The sequence below is a fragment of the Mustela nigripes genome, chromosome 1 (genome assembly GCF_022355385.1).
Source record: "Mustela nigripes isolate SB6536 chromosome 1, MUSNIG.SB6536, whole genome shotgun sequence".
Lineage (NCBI taxonomy): Eukaryota > Metazoa > Chordata > Mammalia > Carnivora > Mustelidae > Mustela > Mustela nigripes.
Genome location: NC_081557.1, coordinates 5,374,791 through 5,395,474, shown reverse-complemented (window position 1 = coordinate 5,395,474; position 20,684 = coordinate 5,374,791). Strand labels below are relative to the sequence as shown.

The window sequence follows — 20,684 nt, the reverse complement described above, 5'->3', positions numbered from 1 at the left end:
GACTGCCCCCTCATCTTCTCAGTCCCAACTCCTCCAGGAGGTCTCCTCGGTGCATCCACCCTCCATCTGGGGAAGATGTCATGTGTTTTAATAGTTGAAAAAACCACAATAATGAATGACAGCTCTAAGTGTCTGTACGGTGCCATACCGCCGGACAAGGTTCTTTCCCGACGCTCAGGAGGTGGGTAGAGCTCCCTGTGCCAGCTTTACGGAGTGGCACCCCACCCGCTGGAATCACAGTCAACAGCAGCACACACACTCCCAGCTCTCCGCAGTCTGGAAGGTGCTCGGAGAGACACTCTCATTTGCTACCAACAGCAACTCTGCCTCCTAGGGAGGGCAAGCATTACCTCCATTTTACAGATAAGGAAAATGGGGCTTTCCAGGCCCATCGGCTGACCCGCATCACTTCCCGAACTCCCTGCTGCGGCCACATACCACACTGCTCTTTTCAAGCAACTCAGGGCGTCCACAGTCCCAGGAGCCGGGACTTTGGAAGGATAAAGGGAAAAGCAGCCAGGGTCCTGCCCCACCCCCCCACCCTTGGGTGGGGCTGGAAGCTCCCTCCCCCAGAGGGTGGGACCGAAGTCTTGATAAAGTGGAGGTGGAGCCAGACGCTGCTGAGATTCCCTGGAAAGGGCAAAGTCTTTAGAGTCAGAAAACTCAGGTTCAAATTCCAGCTTTGTCACTGTCTGCTCGAATGACCTTGGGGATCACTCCGCTTCACTGCCCTTGAGTGACATAGCGATGTATAAAAACTATAGAATTTGGCTTTCCTCCCTGGTTCCTGGCAAAGAGCTCCTAAAACCCTTGAAGAGTTTCTTAAGTGCTAGGGAAGATGGGAGCAGCTTTTCTCATTCGCAGTAAGCGCCTTTTAATTGCACCTGACTTTATACTAACGAAGCGACCCCTATGGGCCCCTAGATAGCTTCAGGCAGGGGCTGCTCGCTGGACAAACCAACCCCAGAAGCAGAAGGTTGGAACTTCCATGGAGAGGAAGGGAGGGACCAGAGATTGAGTTCATCACCGATGGCCAATGACGTGATCAGCCTCCGAAACGATGCGGAGGAGAGCGCTCCCAGGAGGGTGAGTGCATCCACACACCACGGGGCTGGTGGACCCCAGTCATGAGGACAGAAGCCCCTACACTCAGGACTCTTCCAGATTCCACATATGTACCTCCTAATCTGGCGATCTATCTGTATCCTTTATGAGAAGCCAGTAACAGTAAGGAAGGCAGTATTCTGAGTTCTGTGAACAGTTCTAAAAATTACCAAACCAGAGGACAGGATCATGGTCATCTCTGATTTATAGCGGGCGGGTCAGAGCTCCAGAAGGCCAGGTCTTGTGATTGGTGTCTAACATGCCGGCCGTCTTGTGGGCCTGAGCCCTTTACCCAGGGGGTCTGCTGCAAGTAGGGGTGCCTGGGTGGCTCAGTTGGTTGGGTGACTGCCTTTGGCTCAGGTCATGATCCTGGAGTCCTGGGATCGAGTCCCACATCGGGCTCCCTGCTCACCGGGGAGTCTGCTTCTCCCTCTGGCCCTTCCCCTTCTCATGTTCACTCTCTCTTTCTCGCTAATAAATATATAAATAAATAAATTTTTAAAAAAAGAAGAAAAGAAGAAGCTGCAAGTTGCACTCCTGAGACTAGGATTAGTTTCACGCAACTGGAGCCTCCCCGCATGTTTCTGGAGCCCCTACTGCCCGTAACACACTCTAGAGGGACAGAGGATAATGTAACCAACCTGGGCCTCTGCCCTCACGAAACTTGCTGCCTGGTGAGGAAAAGAGACCAGCCAACTTGCAGTAGCGGGGAGAGCAAGTAGCCAGCATCTTAAAGGATCCGCCCGGGGGAAAGGGAGATTAGAGAAGGGTGAAGGGTAAAGCGGTTGAGGCAAGTTAAGTAAGTGACGTGGAGGAGGGGCTCGGCCTGGGCTCCAGAGGCCCAGAGGCCCCAGGGCAGCGGCACCTGACCCACAGGGCATCAGTGTGGAGCAGCGGTGAGAGGGAATCCCGGGGCCTCTCCCAGTGTGCATGCTCTTGCCTGATTAGTTCAGAGTCATGGTCGGGTGACACCAAGTAGATGCCGATCAGGTGAGAAGTCTGGTACGGAACCAACAAAAGATGAAATTGGAGAGGTTTAGTGAAATGACAGGCAGAGAAAGTGTTCATTCATTCACTCAACAGTGACGGAGCCTTCGCAACAGGTACCATTAGGCACCGGAGGTAAGCCGAACAAGAGAGAAGAGGTCCTCGCCTTCATGAAACTGAGGGTTTCGTTCTAACCAGGAGCAAACCGAGGGCACAAGTGAGATCATTCCAGACCCAGACCTTCCGATTTGTAAGCACAGACTGTCATCTTGCCCTAGAATTTCTCCTGATGACAGGTCTCCCTCTGAGTAAGCCAAAAGGGAATGAGGTCCAGAAGCCACATTCGTCCCACCATCCCTGGTCCAGAACACTAGGAGAAAAGACACATTTCTCCCCAAATTCTGCTCTGGGAAGTTCGGGACAAAGTAAAGGGAAATGTACGTCCTCCTTCTCACCTGTCCTCAACACGCAGGGGTACTCCCTTCCTAAATCCTCACCCCATGTCTCTCATGACCCGGAAAATCTGGCTATCTGGCCTGGGGGCAGTGGGAGATAACCCGCGGTCATCTGGGGCCCTTAGCCTCTCTGTCACTAGAACTGAGGGAAAGGTTTGCTTTTACGCAAAAGTCGTTTCGCATTATACCAGAGTAGTGGGTCCTGCGGAAAGCCAGAAATCTGTTCTCCCAAAAATGTGGGTAGTTACATACTTTCCCTCCACGGCTCTCTATGACATCATCACAGAATCGCCTCTTGAAGAGAACTGATCTTGGCCCTTCTGTGTCCCAGATTCCTAAAGAGAGCCAGGCCTCCCCATTCCACAGCTCCAGAGCATTTGTCAAGCCCAAGCTGCCCAAGGAGCTGGAGCACAGCACGTGTGGGACCCCGAGCCCCTGGCAGACTTCTTACTGCTTCACCATTTCCACAAGGCACCCTAGTCAAGGGACCCACATGCCCTTTCCCCTAGCTGTCACCACCACACAAAGGCATCCTGGCCCAGAGCTCTGGAACCTACACCACATCTTCCTCTGTCCCCAAGGTCTCAGGAAGAACCCATGTTCATTCTCAAGTAGGGTTTGCCCCACCTTGGGCTCCTTGGTTTTGACCATCCCTCACCAGAACTGTCCCCACAGGCCTGTGTGCCATGATCCAGCCCACCCGTCCCCGGGTTTCCTGTCTCCAAGGACTATTCCCAGAACCCATCTGCCCTCTTTCTTCTAGTAGCAATAGACTGCCAAGGTCCAGAGGGAAGAGAAACAATGACCACAGTGCATGGTCCCCCACCAGTGACCACCGGTGCACACACCCACCCGGACAGTGTGCCCAGGACTGCTGAGAGGTGGTCTTACCGTGGCAGCTGGTCTGCAGAGCCCCAGGGAGGCCAGAGCGTTCCTGGTACCGGAATACCCAAATCTAGGCCCTCTGCCCACAGCCTGTTTATAATTGACGTTCTAGGTTAAGCCTCTGTCAATGACTTTCTAGAATTATCCCCTCCCTACAGCTCAGAGGAGAGAGCTGCTTATGAGCCAATCTCTGGCTCAGCAGTAGACCTTGAACAGCTTGTTTGAGAGAAGGAAAAAACAAAACCAGGCCAGGGGTGAGCCGGGAGAGGGCGGTCAAAAACACTGCCTATGGGTTCTCGGGAAGGATTAAAGGGCAGCAGTGTTTGGCCTTTACCAGGAAAAGAGGGCCAAGGACAGGAGAGCCAGCCAGGTGAGAGAGCTTCTGGCCTAAGGACAGGAACAGAGAACCTGACAGCTGAAGAAAAAATGAGGACTCTGAGGTCTACCTCCTCCTGCTGAGATCTTACCAAGTCTCAGGTTGTCCCTGTGGGATCTGCAGACACCCTGGTCCTTTCTCCCCTGGGGCCAGGAGACAGGATTCCTCCCAAGGGCACATGTTACCAAGTGGCTCTTGTGAGCCCTTGGCCTGGTCTGACTTCATTAGCAAGGCTTTTAAATGCCTTAACATATCATTAAACCCACTCAGATCAGCCCATTTGACAGAGCGCCATCCCCGAGACTGCTCTAGTCCAGAACAGGGACAGAGTGCCTACGCCATGGATGCCGCCCCACTATCACCAAAATAAAAACCAGCCCAGGTGAGCTCAGACGAGAGTTCTTGGAGGAGGCGCAGTCAGTAAGTCACTGTTCAATCTTTGCTAAGCTTCTAGAACCCGAGGTTTACTGGTCAGAGGGGCCTTCCCCACTTCTGAGTGCTCACTCCCGGGCAAGGCAGGTGGCATCCAGGGAAGCAGGAAGGACACTGCTGCTGCTGATGAAATGCGGGCACGCCTGACCGGGGCAGGGGGTCTAAGTCAGGTGCGAGCCCAAACATCAGGAGTCCCTGGGAGGTTCAACGCAAACTCAGCCTGGGTGGGAACCTGCTTCCTCCTCTCAGATCCCAGAGCTCACTGAGTAGGGGTACTCTGCTACCCCCTTGCCTCCAGCTTTCTCCAGAGCTTTCTCCAGGCAGCTTTCTGCCTCCCCTCCAGCCCACCAAGGAAGGGAGCTAAGCCCTCACGCGCCCTGACGAAGGCAAGCAGCTGCAGGTCTGGGAAGAGGCCAGCGACCCTGCAGGGGGCCTGCCCAGGAAGAGTGAGAGGAGAGGGTCGGCTGTGATGCCCGGTGGGAACCCAGTAGAGGCTCCCTGCATCCGGTGTCCCGGCTTCTCGCTGTGGCAGGCCTCGGCCTCCCACGCCATCGGGACGGGCACCCAGCGAGGCTTCCCCGGCTGAAGGCAGAGCAGCACTTTGAGACTGGCCAGTCTGGCTGGTGGAACACTGAGCGGGGATGCTGGAGGGAGCTGCTGGCATCAGGCTGGCACACAGGCCTCGGCCTCATCCAGGGGCAGGGAGGGGAGCAAGGATGCTCTGAGGGATGTTTCTGCAGCACGAGACCTTAGCCCAGCACTTGCACGCACCTTACCTCAATCTCCCTACACCACGGGGATGAAGACAGGACAGGGCCACGGATCCCCAGTGATGGAGGGGAACGGAGACCCTCCTGGCACCTGTGCAGAAACAGGTCCGAGAAGGCCTGGACATTCAGAGGCTACATGGGGAAAGGCATAAACTGTGGGTGAGGGCCCCTGGCTAGGAAGTGGCTGAAATCAGGGAAGACGGGACTCTCTTCACCAACGCTCTGGACATGCTGGCAACAAGGGGCACATTGGGGGGTGATGCTTGCTGCGCACAAGCATCTCATGAGCAGACATGAGAGAAGGATGGGGCGTCACAGTGAGACACACCTGGGCTTGGATCGTAGCTCCGCTCCATGTCAGCTCCGCTCCATGTCCTGACCCTGGGCAGGTCCCTTCACCTGCAAGCCTCGATTCAGTCATTTGTAAAATGGGAATCAGCAACACACAGCTTGCGGGGCCTCTGGTGAGGGCTCAATGGACCTGATTATCATGAATGGCCAGCTGCGAGGTCCAACTGTTCCCAATTTTTCTCATAAAAGTAGAATGAGAAGAAGGCAGTCCGGAAGGAGAAACATTCTACTGCTTCTCCAACTTCTGTTAATCTCCCAGCACTAAGGAACTCGGAGGAGGACGGGCTAAGGGGAAAGACTGGTGGTCTGCGTACACGGCGTCTTCCTCTGTAACCTCCTGGACACCCACAGGCATCGCAAAGATGCATGAAATCTGGTGCCTTTCTCCCCCTAGCACCCAGGTCACCCAGCTTTGAGCAGGGATGGTCCCAGGAGCAGAGCCCTGGGTTCTGAGAGCTGTGAGGACCTGGCCCTCTCTAGGGTCAGTCAGAGGGGGCTGGGGACAACTTCCAGTGGCACCGATGCCACTTCCCATGGGACACTTCTCACGAGCCCCAGCTGGGTCCGAGCAGGCTTCATTTCTAACACTCGGAGATAAAGCAGAAGAAAAGGAACCTTCAGAACAGGTGTCTCTGCTTGTCCATATTCGAAGCTGCCCAGGACTTGGCCTGCGGCGGGCACTTCACAGGCGGTCACCGGACTGCGCCAAGAATACCACTGCCGGGGGCCACGGTGCTCTGTTTTCTGGTCAACACAGTGCAGCCTGCCCAGCTGTCTCTACCAGCTGTGACGACACAGAGCGATGCAGGAACAGGGGTGGGCCCTGCCCTCATGGCGCTGGCATCAGCGAAGACACTAGACATGGAAAGAAGTGAAATGAACTGCTCAGCACGGCGGCTCCAGTAAACACTGTACTGCGTATCTGAAAGTTGCTAAGAGGGATCTCAAAAGTTCATCACAAGAAAAACAAACGTGTAACTATGTGTGGTGAAGGATATTAACCAAACTTACTGGGACTACCTCACAATACATACTGTACATACATACATACTGAACCATTACCCCATACACTTGAAAGCAATACTGTCAATTACACCTCAATAAAAAAAAAGGAAAGGGCCGCCTGGGTGGCTCAGTCCATTAAGTGTCTACTTTCGGCTCAGGTCATGATCTCCAGGTCCTGAGATTGAGTCCTGGGTTGGGGGGGGTCCCTGCTCAGCAGAGAGTCTGTTTGTCCCTCTCCCTCCACCCCTCCCCCTGCTTGTGCTCGCTCTTTCCCTCACTCTCTCTCTCAAATAGATGAATAAAATCTTAAAAAAAAAAGAGAGAGAGAGAGAAAAGAAAAATAAACCAAAGGGGAGAAAGTCAAAGGAAGCGTGATGGGCACTATCGTACAGAAATCAGCAGCAGGTGTCAGCTCTAAGCTACTGGTAGGTGAAGGGGGACCGAGGATCCAGAAGGGCATCATAGGAGGGAGTCTGAAAGAGGAGGAGCGGGACAGGTGGACTGTAGGGAAGGAGGAAGGGCAAGCATCCAGGAAGAGGGTGCAGTGTGACAGGGACACCACCTGGCTTTGCATGCCCGCAGCCATGCATAGCTTGGCGTGGCTGGGGCAGCAGGTGCCAGAATGAGGCTGGGGAAGAAGGCGAGCTCACTGCATCGCAGAAACATAATCATCTGTGCCGCTGCTTTCCATCTAAGCAGAACATCCAGCATCAAAAATTGTGCCAGTTAGGAGCGCCTGGGTGGCCCAGTCAGTAAGCTCTACCTCTGGCTCAGATCATGGTCTCCGGGACCTAGGATCGAGCCCAGTACCAGGCTCCCTGCTCTGTGGGGAGTTTGCTTCCCCCTCTGCTCCTCCCCCTGCTCATGCTCACTTGCTCCCTCTTACTCTGTCTTTCTCTCTCTCTCAAATAAATATTTTTTTAAAAACCTGCACCGGTTAACTTTCTATATAGTTGTAAAATACTGTCAAGGCCACCAAGGTCTACTACTTCATAGGTGTTTTCCTACTTTAGAAAAACAGAAGTGGGAGTGGGGAGGAAGGGTCCGGCTCAGTGAAACCAATGGCAAAGATACTCAGCGCTGTTCTGGTTCACGGGTGACTCGGGTGTGGAAATAACACCACAGCCCGGGATGTGACAGACCAGATGTCAGTGACTCCAAGAAGGAAGCCGTCTGTCTGTGCTCTGCTCTGGGGGCAGCCGATGAGAACAGGTCTTGAGTCATTCCCATGCCTGTCTCCCATCGGCCCAGCAGCGGGGACCCCTCTGTCCTCTGTCCCCTTGTCCCCCTTTCTTCTACATCACCCCAAATCTGGCCATAGAGGCTACGAGATTCCACTTCCATGGAGCAAGCAGGCAGGCAGAGTGTCTTTGATTTACTGAAAAAGCTTGTAAAGAATGTCCACTGGGTAATGAAAATGATGCCAGGTGCTCCAGAGAAACAGAGAGGGAGAAAGTCACCCCCGGAAGGGAGTGACTGAGATCATTCTGAGATCCCAGCTGCAGGCCAAGGACCAAACACTTCTGGACTGATCCAAATCAACCCGGTGCTGATGAGCGTCAGCTTCCGAGCAAGCCCCCATCCCCTCCCGCCTCCCCACGCCTCTCCCTCTTGCAGCACCGTAACTGCAGTTTTTGAACAGTGCTGAACACGTAACTCACTCTCTGACCTGGGAGTTTCCAAGGCCCTCTGAACTTTCACCTGCCTGTGTGTACCACGCTGTGATCTGAGTCATCTGGTGGAGTGGCTTTAAGAACTTAATTAGGTCGCCTATTTTGGAAATACCTCAGAGAGTCTGGCACGCTGGAAATGCCCCGAAAAGTGACCCCAGTGGTCAGCCCTTGTGGTATCAGCCTTAATCCTTCTCTTCCCTTCATGTCCTGGGGCTCTGTGTAGAGACAGACACAGAAATGGGGGCGGGGGGAAGGACAGAGTAGATGTCAGGGCACCTGGTGGCTCAGGAAAGAAGAACAGAGTGCCAGTCCCACTCAGGATGATGCCTGGAAAGAGGAGTGGGCTGTGATTCAGAAAAATCCTGGACCTACCTCTGCTACCACTAATGAGTGCTGTGCCAAGAAGCAAGTCACCCTGCTCTCTGGGCATCAGTGTCTTCAACTACTAGGCCAGGGACAGTAAGACCATGCCGCCTTCACGAGGGCAGTGTGAACAACAACAACAACAACAAAAACACAAGAAAATCTCTACGGCAGTGCACTGTGCTACCTAAGTACCAGGCCCTGTTGGGGACTCAGTCTAGTTGAGGAGACAGTTGGGGCCGAGGCAGGGGGCAGTGGAGTAAATCAATCCAGTTTATTATTATTTTTAAAAAGATTTTATTTATTTGACAGACAGAGATCACAAGTAGGCAGGGAGAGAGGAGGAAGCAGGCTCTCCGCTGAGCAGAGAGCCCAATGTGGGGCTCGATCCCAGGACCCTGGGATCATGACCTGAGCCGAAAGCAGAGGCTTTAACCTACTGAGCCACCCAGGCGCCCCGAACAGTTTAATCAATATAGAGTAAGATAAGAATCAAAAAGAAGGGGCATCTGGGGTCTCAGTCGTTAAGCATCTGCCTTCAGCTCAGGTCATGATCCCAGCAGCCTAGCACCCTGGGATCGAGCCCCGCACCAGGCTCCCCGCTCAGTGGGGAGCCTGCTTCTCCCTCTCCAGCTTGTGTTCCCTCTCTCCCTCTATCTCTGTCATAAATAAATAAAATCTTAAAAAAAAAAAAAAAGAATAAAATACCAAAGAACAAATTTAACAAAAGAAGTGCAAGACTGGTACACTAAAAACTACAAAATACCACTGAAAACATCTGAAGACCTGAACAAAAAAGCAAAACACCTCAAGTTCATGGATCAGAGACTGAAACATTGTTAAGATGGCAATACTCCCCAAAATGATTCAAAACAAACCCTAACAAGAACTGCAGCTTCTGGGGCACCTGGGTGACTCAGTGGGTTAAAGCCTCTGCCTTTGGCTCAGGTCATGATCCCAGGGTCCAGGGATAGAGTCTTGCATCAGGCTCTCTGCTCAGCGGGGAGCCTGCTTCCTCCTCTCTCTGCCTGCCTCTCTGCTTACTTGTAATCTCTGTCAAGTAAATAAATAAAATCTTTAAAAAAAGAAAAGAAAAGAACTGCAGCTTCCTTTAGTTGCAGAAATTGGCAAGATGATCCTAAAATTCCATAAGGGAATGCAACGGAACCAGAACCACCAAAAGAATCTTGAAAAAGAAGAACACCGTTGGAAGAGTCACATTTGCCAATTCCAAAACTCGCTAGAAAGCTACAGTAATCAAGACGGGGTGGGGCGGGGCCAGAGGGACAGAAGACAAATCCAGGGGACAGCCTTGAGAGCACGTAAGTTAGCCCTCATAGTTAGTCAATTATCTTCAGCAGGGTGTCAAAAACAATTCAACAAATTATAATGACTGGAGAGCCACAACCAAAAGAATCAATTTGGACCTCTACCTCCCACCATTTATAGAAATTCACACAAAATGGATCAGACATAAATGCAAGGGCTAAAACTATAAAACTCTTAGGATAAAATATAAATCTCTGTGGCCTTGGCTTCTTAGCTCCGACAGAAGACTTGTGAGAAACCAAGGAAAACAGATAAATTGGCTTCATCAAAATGAAAAACCTTTTGTGCTCCCAAGGACACCAAGAAAGAGAAAAGAAAACCGCACGGGATGGGAGAAAGTTTTTACAAATCATGTAACCTTCTAAGGGTCTAATATCCAAAATATATACTTCAAAACACACATATACACACACATAAAAACCCTCTTGTACCTCAACCGCAAAAATACTTCATTAAAAATGAGCAGGAGATCTGAACAGGTATTTCTGCAAAGGAAGACAAATGGCCAATAAGCACACGAAGAGATGCTCGAGGTCATTAGAGAAATGCCCATCAAAACCACAGTGAGACAGACTTTACACCCACCAGGGTGGCGGAAGTCCACAAGCCAGTCACAAGTACTGACGATGACACAGAGAAATCAGAGCCCTCATACACCACCGGTGGGAATATAAAACAGAGCAGCCACTTCAGAAAACTCTCTGGAGTTCCTCAAATGATTAAATACTGAATTACCATACAACCCGGCTCCGAGACAGAAACACAAGAGAAACAGAAATATGTGTCTACACCAACTGTGTACACAAAGGGTCACAGCGGCACAGGCCAGAATAACCAAAAGTGGAAACAACCCAAAGGTCCAACTGGTGAATGGATAAACATGTGGTCTATCCGTACAATGGGATATTATTCAGCCAAGAAAAAGATGACTGAATTACTACTTGTGACAAAGTGGGTGAAGCTTGAAAACATCCTAACTGAAAAAAGCCAGACATAAAAGGCCACATACTGTCTGACTCCATTTATATGAAATGTCTGGAATAGGCAAAACCACAGAGACAGAAGCAAATGATTGGTTGCCAGGGGCTGGGGGGGCGGGATAACAGAGTGATTGCTGATGGGCACAGGGTTTCCTTGTGGGGTTAGGAGTATGTTCGGGAATAGCAGTGTTGGTTACACAACACTGAATACACTAAAGCCACTGAATTAAACCTTTAAAAGGGGTGTATTTTATAGTATATGAATTATCTCTCAAGTAAAGATATTATAAAAGTGAATTTTTTTTTAAGATTTTATTTATTTGACAGAGATCACAGATAGGCAGAGAGGCAGGCAGAGAGAGGGGGGTAAACAGGCTCCCCGCAGAGCAGAGATCTGGATGTGAGGCTCGATCCCAGGACCCTGGGATCATGACCCAAGCCAAAGGCAGAGGCCCCAACCCACTGAGCCACCCAGGTGCCCCTAAAAATGAATTTTTAAAAGTAACGCATGTTAGGGGCACCTGAGTGGCACCTGAGTGGCTCAGTGGGGTTAAGCCATTGCCTTTGGCCTAGGTCATGATCTCAGGGTCCTGAGATGGAGCCCCCCATGGGGCTCTCTGCTCAGTAGGGAGCCTGCTTCCCTCTCTCTCTCTCTGCCTGCCTCTCTGCCTATTGTTATTTCTCTGTCAAATAAATAAATAAAATCTTTAAAAAAAAAACAACGCATGTTAAAACTCCTTGAAAAGTTAAGATCCTTGCACGAATAAAAATTTTAACCACCCATCAGACATCTATATGCTCGCTGACCTCAGACAATCTTGTAGGAAGGGGAACTGAGCTTTGTGTAGGCAAAGCAAACGCAGTGCAGGGTTATTCTGGGATGTGGTACCCTCATTTATGTTTCTTAATGTTTTAAAATAATAAATACATTACAGGTTAACATCCTTTTCATAAAACATAACTATTTTTAAAAATTTTTTTTAAAGATTTTATTTATTTTTGACAGGTAGAGATCACAAGTAGGCAGATAGGCAGAGAGAAAGAGGAAGAAGCAGGCTCCCCACTGAGCAGAGAGCTGATGAGGCTCAACCCACTGAGCCACCCAGGCGCTCCCTACTTTTTATTTTTATTAACATATAATGTATTTTTAGCCCCAAGGGTACAGGTTTGTGAATTGCCAGGTTTACACACTTCACAGCACTCACCATAGCACATACCCTCCCCCAAAAACATAACTATACTTTCAAAAACACTTAGAAGAGTGGTATCACTTTACATGTTTTAAATCTACTTCATGTCCAGCTTAACAGAAGATACTAGATTCTCATATCTGTGCTTCTGCATTCAGTCTGTTGTGATAAGTGATGCTCACGAGGAAAATCTGGACAACTCACCCAGGCATGTATTAACAAAAGGGAGGAATATTTTAGTAGCCATTTCAGACAATGCTGGAGTCTCCTGTTTGATACTATACCAAAACCTGATCAACAGTAATTAATGATAATGTGAGATAGGAAACCCTATGAACCTTAATGTACTGTGTTATTTTAAAATCCACTGGGGGTGCCTGGGTGGCTCAGTGGGTTATAGCCTCTGCCTTTGGCTCAGGTTGTGATCCCAGGGTCCTGGGATCAAGCCCCACATCGGTCTCTGCTCAGCAGGGAGCATGCTTTCCCCTGTCTTTCTCTCTCTGCCTCTGCCTACTTGTGATCTCTGTCTGTCAAATAAATAAAATCTTAAAAAAAAATCCACTGGCCTATCTTGAAATATAAATGGGCCCTTTACCCAACATGATTTTGTAACCTTACACTCCACACTGGTCATTTGGAAAAATACTGGTTCACAGGCTTATGCTGATCTTCCAGATGGGGACACATTTTCTAATAAAACACCAAGATGTCACATGTCTAATATTACCACCAATAAAATCATCAGAAAGTCTAAGGGCTGAAAAGCAGCGGAGCTCATGATGGTGGGTAAAAGCTTTCCAAAACACTCACTGTGGCTTGACAGCTTGAATTTGGCCACCGGCAATAAATGTTATTAGCGATTTTCTTTGAAGCGATGGGTTTGCTACAACCATTTTTCAAGAAAAGTCAGTTGAGTAGCCAAGTCTGAATAACCACAACTGCCTGCTCTTTCGAGTACAAACAGCATTCCCTGCAAAAAGCGGCCAGTTCAGCTCGCAACCCACACAACCCCAGGAGTGCCCGTCCTCAGCCTGCAACACGGTTCAGCCCGGGCAGCGACAGCGCATCTCGCCACACAGGGGAGAAAGGACGTGCACACACCACACGGGTGGGGAGTCAATAAAATGGCCATCTTCCTGCTTCGTCAAGGCCACTGCTGTGCAAAGCCAGCTCCTGGCATGGCAAGCGTGTGGAGGCCGAGGGCTCCGTGCCCCCACCCCCACCCCGCAGCCCTGACTCCGTGGACTCCAGCAGCCTCGCCCAGCTGGCTTCTGCAACAGCCGTGCACTTGTGAGCGCCCGGGGAGAGGCGAGTCATCTCTCGTTAGCATTACAACTACCATCTGGACTTAGGGACCCCCTTGAAATGGGCCTACTTGAAGAGACACTCCTCTATGAGGCCCCTCCCTGCAGACTGGGAGAAGGGCAAAGCACCTTTAAAAGAAAACAAACCGCCTCCTTCGCGCAGGAACATAAGCAGAGGCGCCAGAGGGAGGTGAGCCGGGGTTCCTGTTCTGAGTCAGGGCAGCGGGGCCTGACTTAATGCCCTGTAACTGACGCCCTGTAACTGACGCCTGAGAAGGCCCGGAGCCCGCGCCCCGCAAAGACCGCTCGCTGCGCTCTCCACCTTCGACGAACGAGCTCTCTACCCGCTCGCTCGCCCACCCCTGCTCCACTGTCTGGTGCCTTTGACCTCAGCATAAAAGAGGCACCTTCCGTTCTTGGGCTTGTACTCATTTCCACACCAGAGAGCAGGCCACGTGGTAAACGGGTGCCGCTGGAGGGCCGCAAGAAGGCACAGAGAAAGGTGGGCGGCAAACAGCATCCTCTGCCTCAGTCCAGCTGCCCCCACCCAGGCCCCAGCGTCGGCTCACCCTGCATTCCCACCACATTCCCTTCCTGCCCATCAGGGCGGGCCTACATTCCTGCCAGCTAGCTCCTCCGTTCAGTGTGAACAAAGGGGTCTCCCCACTTTTCCTTCGGCCACAGCTAAGCCCTCCTGGTAGGGGAGGGCCCTGCTCTCAGCACCTCGGTTCTTAGCTCTCACCCCACAGTGACTAACACAAGACCCCAAGTTGGCTCACAGCCCTGCCCTCCCAGGATATTCACTGGAACACCGTGAAGTCAGAGTGGGAACGGATTTCTCATCCGAGACGTGACTACGGCCAAGAGCAGCAGCAGAAAAGCCACAGCCTGGGAGTTCAAACGAAGAAAACAAAGTGCCATTCAGGCCCCAGGGAACAAACAATGGGCCCTTATCCTCCTCTCTGGGGCAGGCCAAGAGGAGCAATGCAGAGCTGGAGGGCCCAACCGGCAGCCCTCGGGCAGGTCTGCCCTAGGATATGCAGGGCCCCAGGCAAATATTTTGGGGGAGGAATGCCTCATCTATATAAAAACTTGAGTCACAGGGCAGCTGCATGGCTCAGTGGGCATCTGCCTCTGTCTTGGGCCTCACTCCAGCTCAGGTCATGATCCCAGGGTTGTGGGATTGAGCCTCGCATCCGCTCTCTGCTCAGTGGGGAGCCTGCTTCCCCCTCTCTCCATGCCTGCCTCTCTGCCTACTTGTGATCTCTCTCTCTGACAAATAAATAAATAAAATATTTTTTAAAAAATAAAAAATAAAAACTTGAGTCATGCACACTTCGCGTTATCAGCACCATCTTGGCTGTCCAATCTCACACAAGCCTACAAAAGAAATAATACTGCGGCCTCCAGTGGGAGCCATCCTGGAACTGGGCCCAGACATGAGACCCTGGGACAAGCTCTTAGGACATCTGGTTGTCCCTGAACAGGGCAGAGGGTTGAGAGCACCCCAAAGATACAATATGGGTCCCACTCAGGGCTGGGAACGCCCAGCCAGAACGACACTGGAGGGGGACTCAGAAGAGTCACGGGGGAGTACTCCCACACGTGGGGCTCTCTGAGATATGAGTTCCAGGCAGGGAGGACACATGCCTGCCCAAAGGTGGCACTGGCCCTGGGACATAGCCACAGTTGTAGGCCTTCAAAAAAAGAAATCTAGATGTGGCGCCTGGATGGCTCAGTGGGTTAAGCCTCTGCCTTTGGCTCAGGTCCTGATCTCAAGGTCCTGGGATCGAGACCCGCATTGGGCTCTCTGCTCAGCAGGGAGCCTGCTTCCCTCTCTCTTTCTCTCTCTCTCTCTGCCTGCCTCTCTGCCTACTTGTGATCTCTGTCTGTCAAATAAATAAATACAATCTTTAAAAAAAGAAAAGAAATCTTAGGTACTCATAGCCAGGGTGCTTCCTGTGTCCCGGGTCACCCAGCACGCGGGCAACCTGAAAACAACTCAGTCCCCTTCACCGGCACTCATCCCTCCCTTCCTGTCTCTCCCAGCGAGGGCCACAGCTAAGAGGCCAAAAGAAAACCCTGAGAAGACTTTGCTGGGAGCTCTTTGAGCCTGGCCCAAAGTAAATGCTCCGCAAGTGTGCAGAGAGAGTAAGCCCAGACAACCCACAACCTGACCATCTGCTGCCTGGCAAGAAAGCATGTAATTAACTAGAAACAGACCCCGTCCCCTGGGGGCATTTCTGCCATCACCTCAGTGATACCACAGGGGCTGGTTAAGAGCAATGGCACCAGAGGTCCCAGGGTGTGCCACTGGAAAGGGGCTCACCAGGTCTGCAAACAGCTCCGGGAACCCCAATCAAGCCAGGGACTTGGGGAAGGGGAAGAAGGGGTAGGGAGCGGTGGAAGACAGTGGTGCCTGCCGTAGCTCCTCCCGTCCTCTGTTCCAGTTCCGGGAGTGCTGAGTTGGAGTCGCTAAACCCTGCCTAAGGTTCCCTGTGTTCTGCCAAGATCCACACCCAGCCGCTGCCCGCTGTGGAGGCAGATAACTGGCCGGCCGGCCCTCCCAGTTAAGGTGCTCTCCCTCCCACGTCGCTTTTCTTCCCAGCACTTATCACAGCCATAACTGAACAGTAACTGGCCTTCTACCTGTCTGCTCTGATGCCAAGCGACCAGGGCTCCATCTTTCCGGCTCCCTGTTGTGTCTCCAACAGGTAACATGGGGTCTGGAACACATGAGTACTCAATAATTAGTTGGGGGACACATGCAAGTGTCTGTCAACTACACAGTGGCCCCTGAAGGCGAGGGCCAGCTGCGGAGCACTCCATGCCGAGTGATCATGGAGACCAAGGACCCCAGGGGTGATTCACCATTCAGCCCAGCCCACTATCTTCTCTTAGCAATGGGAAGCCAGGTTCATGGTTATGGACAGAAGGCCTGTTCTGCTTGCTGCCAAGCAGTATTACAGGTATGACCTGCGCGCCTCACAAAGTAAAACAGAGCTTTACTTCCCAAGCAACATGGCTGGCTGGACGCAGCAAGGAGCTCACCCCACTGCCAGGCTGGAGAACACAACTTACTCATCTCTGCATCCCAAACCCTGCAGAACAAAAAATCGAACAGGCACGAGGTATATGTCTGGGGACCTAAGAAGCCCTTAAGGGAGAGATAAAGTGCGGCAGACTGTCCAGGGGACTTGGTGGCAGATTTCTCAGGCCCAGTTCTCTGCGACCATCTACCAGAATGACAGCCCTAATTCTTCTCGGGAACAGAGGTGAGAGCGCTGTGTTTGCTGGAAGAGTCCACGCAAACTGGGATCAGTTTCCAGACCGGCCCTCACCTGCCTCTGATCTGGATAAGAGGGGGATGGAGAAGTGGTAAGCTAAGAAGAGAGGTCAAGCCTGAAATTCCAGAACTGCGCTCCAGGGAAAACCGGAGCCAGGCCTGGAAGGCTGGCTGTATGTTTCAGCAGCTGTGTGTCTGCAGCTCGGACGTCGCTCTTGGGCTGTGTCTGGTGTGTGGACTTCGCCTTAGCTGGGCCTCAGCTTCAGTGTAATCAAACACCTGAACACAGGCATGTCAGCTGCTTACGTGGATGTAAGTCACCAAAAAGGGGAAAGGGTCTGGAAAACTGTTGTCATTCTTGTGTAACAAGGCAGAGATGATTTTTTGGCCTGGACTTGGGTGACCTGGGGCAACAGGTGCCCCAGCCGTCTGGAACAGCTGCACCAAGAGCCAACGGCCGGCTGCAGGGAAGGTCTATGGAAGGTCCAGGAGGACCTCCAGCTACAAGCAGGGGAGAAGATGGAATCTTGTCCCCTAAGTTACACGTTTTTATCTCTGTGGAACACCCACCATCCACTGCAAAATCTTGACTCAAAATGCCCAAGTCCCTTTCCTGGCAGAAGGCTGAGAGCTCTCTAGGTGGTGAGGAAAACAAAATGAAATCCTCTTTCCTCCTCCTAAATCATTTTGCATTAAAGGAAACAGTCACAGGAAGCCAATGAGAATTTGTCTCACTGGCAACTCCTGCAAAGGGCAGCAAACAAACCAGCAAGCCTCACTACTTCCATCGGTCTCGTTTTGGGGGTGTGGGTGGGAAGATGAGACGCAACGGAATAAGTAAACAGAATGACTAAAAGTTTTCTCCACCCCCTAAGCCTCCAAGTGTTCTGTTTTTCACCCTGGCCTCGAAGCAGAGTCCCGGACGCGTTGAGGCCCACAAAACACTTCCGTCTTGTCCCTGAAGACTCCTCTATCCAAAAGCACCTCCAACACAGCAGCTCAGAGAGGAGGAGACAGACCGAGCCCCGCAGGCCTGCAGGCCCACGGGAGCCTTCAGCACTCACAGAAGCCAGAGGGTTTCAGGAGACCCTGGGAAGCTCAGATAATCCCGGCACCTTGGGCCCAAGTGGACTGTCTCAAGCCATCAGGTTGGTCTCAAAAGGTAAAACAAATGAAGAAAAACTTTCTAGTTTCAAGTTCCCCCTTCCCTGGTACCCTTAAAGAGCATCTTTTTGGAAGTTGGGGAAGGGGTTTCCCAGGTGCCATGAGAGGCTCCCCTGAGACCTTCTGGAGCTGGTAAGAGCAAAGGAACATAAGCCACCGCTTAGGGGAAGGGGTCACTGCTTCGGGGAAGGGGTGGGAGGGACAGGGTAGTGACAACAGTGGAACAGGCTCTAGGCCAGAGGCAGTGAATGGGCCGATGCAAGGATCTGTGCTAGGAATAGCAAACAAATAGCAAGGAGCGGGGGAGGGGGGAGCCTCTACCTCCCAATGCTGAGAAAAACATGAGGCCTGGCAGTGAGGGGCCTGGCCCAGGCTCCCCCTCTGAATGAGGTCAGAATCAAAATCTAGGCCTCAACTCCTTGGGAAGAGACACCAGATTACTCAGGAGGAGCGTAAGTTTATTAAACAGGCATCAGGTCAAAGGCACATTCATCAGTGACCCACACTTCTGCAAGCGATCCTGGTTTGATGAGGTCGGATGCGGCCTTGAGAATGCAGGTTACCACAATGCCTGGCACAAAATGTTCGTGGAATAAACACAGATGAATGGATTCAGAATGAGGCTGGTCTGATCTGGAGTCATCAGAGTAGCAGAGACAGCTGGCGCGTATGTAATTTGGAACAAGGCGGCTCACTTCACCAGGGACCCAGAAGAGACCACGCCTCCGGCTGGGGTACAAAGGGGGTGGCAGGGGGAGCAAGGAGATGTGTTCTCAGACCCCCCTTGCCAACAAGACGAACCTCAGCTGGCACAGTAGACAGCCTGGAGAATGGTGCCTCATCAACAGGGCCGTCAGCCCCAGATCTCGGCATGTGGCGCTGGGAGAAATGGGGGGGGGGGGTAGGAGAAATGGCACGGAACTAAGACCAGGTGTGGTGTGCGGCCTGTCTTCTAGAAACCTGTTAACAGCTTCAGAAAGAGCAAGGGGCCAACTCTCGGCAATGGTTTCCTGTCAAGTCCAGGCTCTCAAGGGCACCCTCTGTCTTCACCATACCCTCCTCCAAGCAGCTTCACCCAGGGCTCTCTTCCCTCTGTGGGGGGGTATCTCCCACCTCTTTAGGAAACAGCACTGCTCCTGGACTCACGATGGTTCAGTGCAGACCAGTGTGATGCAATGTGGCCAAGGACAAGACGGCTTCCCAGGCCAGCGGCCTCACTGCCCCCGACCACATCCGCTCGCACCCGTGCCCCACCGCGTCGCGAGGAAGAGCACCCGCTCTCACCAGGACCTAAAGCAGCGGGGCAACAAGCTTCCCAAACACCCAACTGTTTGCTACAAAAGACTCCTCCTTGACGTTTCTTCAGACCCTCGGGCAGGCGCATCTTTCTCCTCACGACGGCCTGAAGCAGCAGCACTGTCCAGGGGAAATGAAAGCGAAAATGAAAGAGGCCGAGGAAAATTTTGGGATTTAGACCCAAGAACCAAGACGTTCTGAGCCAAGAATCCTGCTTCTACACCGCGAGCATCATGTCCGGGGCCAGCAGGGAAGGAAAAAGAAAAGGAAGGAGAGGCTTCGCGAGAGACACCGGCATAGAGACCGACAAAGAGAAGCCGGGCCAGTCAGAGAAAGCAGCAACCGCGTGGCCTCCTGGCAGAGGGCGGCCGCGGCTTCTGTCGGCAGCGGCGCCGGACCGGGGCCCCGGGGTCTGGACAGAGAGCCGAGTCTGCCCCCGGTCTCTGCCACTCTATCCCTAGACAACTTGGGGCAAGGAGATCACCCCCAGGAGCCTCGGTTTCCTCAGGGCAACACCTTCGGCCCCCAGAAGAGACCTCAGCAGAGCAGAACAAATGTAGCTGCCGTTACACTCTACGACTGATTTCTATGACACACATTTAGTTTTAAATGGGCGGGAAGATACAAACCCACCCAAGAATTCTGCTCTCATTTTCCTCCCACTTTGGAGCGCTCCCTGAGAATTTTGGACTGACAAGGCCCTACAAAGAGAAAGCTGCCTCCCCCGACATCATTCATAAAGGGGTTCCTTCCCTAACCCCCGCCTCGGTTAAACAGAAAAAAGGAGAGCCCGCATCCTCCTCATCACAATCCCCCCGTGCTTGTGAATGAGGCCGTGGACCCCTTTGTCTGCACAGAGCCCACCGGGCCTCTACAATCCCAGAACAGACATTCTGAAAGTAAGCAGCTTTCCGACAGCCTCAACTGAAATCTGCGTGATAAGGCGCTTCAAACCGAAATAAACAGTGTAATGGCAGGAAGGACAGAGGCAGCTACAGACGGACGCACTTTCATTCAACAAGCACCGGCCTCAACCGAAGATTAAAACTTCCTTTCAGGGGCGCCTGAATGGCTCAGTAGGTTAAGCCTCTGTCTTGGGCTCCGGTGATGATCTCAGGGTCCTAGGATCGAGCTCTCTGCTCGGTGGGGAGCCTGCTTCCCCCCCCCCCCCGCCCCGCAACACCTGCCTCTCTGCCTACTTGTGATCTCTGTCTGTCAAATAAATAAAGTCTTAAAAAAATAATAAAAAATAAAACATTTTTCAGTCTTCCCAGCGTCAACTAGGAAAACCAGCTCTGCCGGGTGTGCACCCGAAACTCCATGGAGAAGTTCTGCTTATCCCGTGCTCTACCCTTTCTTTCCCATCTCGGGTCCGCATCCCCTCACGGCCGCAGGTGACATGGGCACGAGTCGTCCTCCAGCCACAGGAAGTCGAGGGCCACTGGCCTCGCCAGCACTGAGTGGGCCTGTCAGTTCCCACCTGGGCGCCAAGCTCGTCCTGCCCGTGTGCTGTTAGCTAAGAAGGCGGTTCTGGAGAAGGACACAAGGAGTACGGGAGCATCCTCGCTGCTGAAAACGAACTTCAAGAGAAAAGCCAGGTCAGTGGCATCAGCCTCCTAAGTAGAAAATGGCCCGTCCCAGCTGCCAGGTCTCACCTGGCCTGAGGCTGCTGAGCTGTGAGTGCAGCGGAGAAAGGGGACCAGATGCCACGGGGGGGGGGGGGGGGGGGGGGGG

The 20,684-nt window shown here is 52.3% G+C and overlaps 1 protein-coding gene across 3 annotated transcripts in view; it reads right to left on the bottom strand.

Moving 5' to 3' along the window:
• Window positions 1–20,684, bottom strand: part of PC (pyruvate carboxylase) — a 94,010-nt gene that overhangs the window by 45,253 nt on the left and 28,073 nt on the right. Inside the window, exon 1 of one of the 3 annotated variants that reach the window (XM_059400493.1) lies at window positions 3,438–3,516. The exons of the other annotated variants lie outside the window; for them this stretch is intronic. The gene's annotated coding sequence lies outside the window, so the exon portion shown is untranslated. Of the gene's footprint in view, window positions 1–3,437; window positions 3,517–20,684 lie in introns of those variants that run through there. 3 annotated transcript variants of the gene reach the window in all.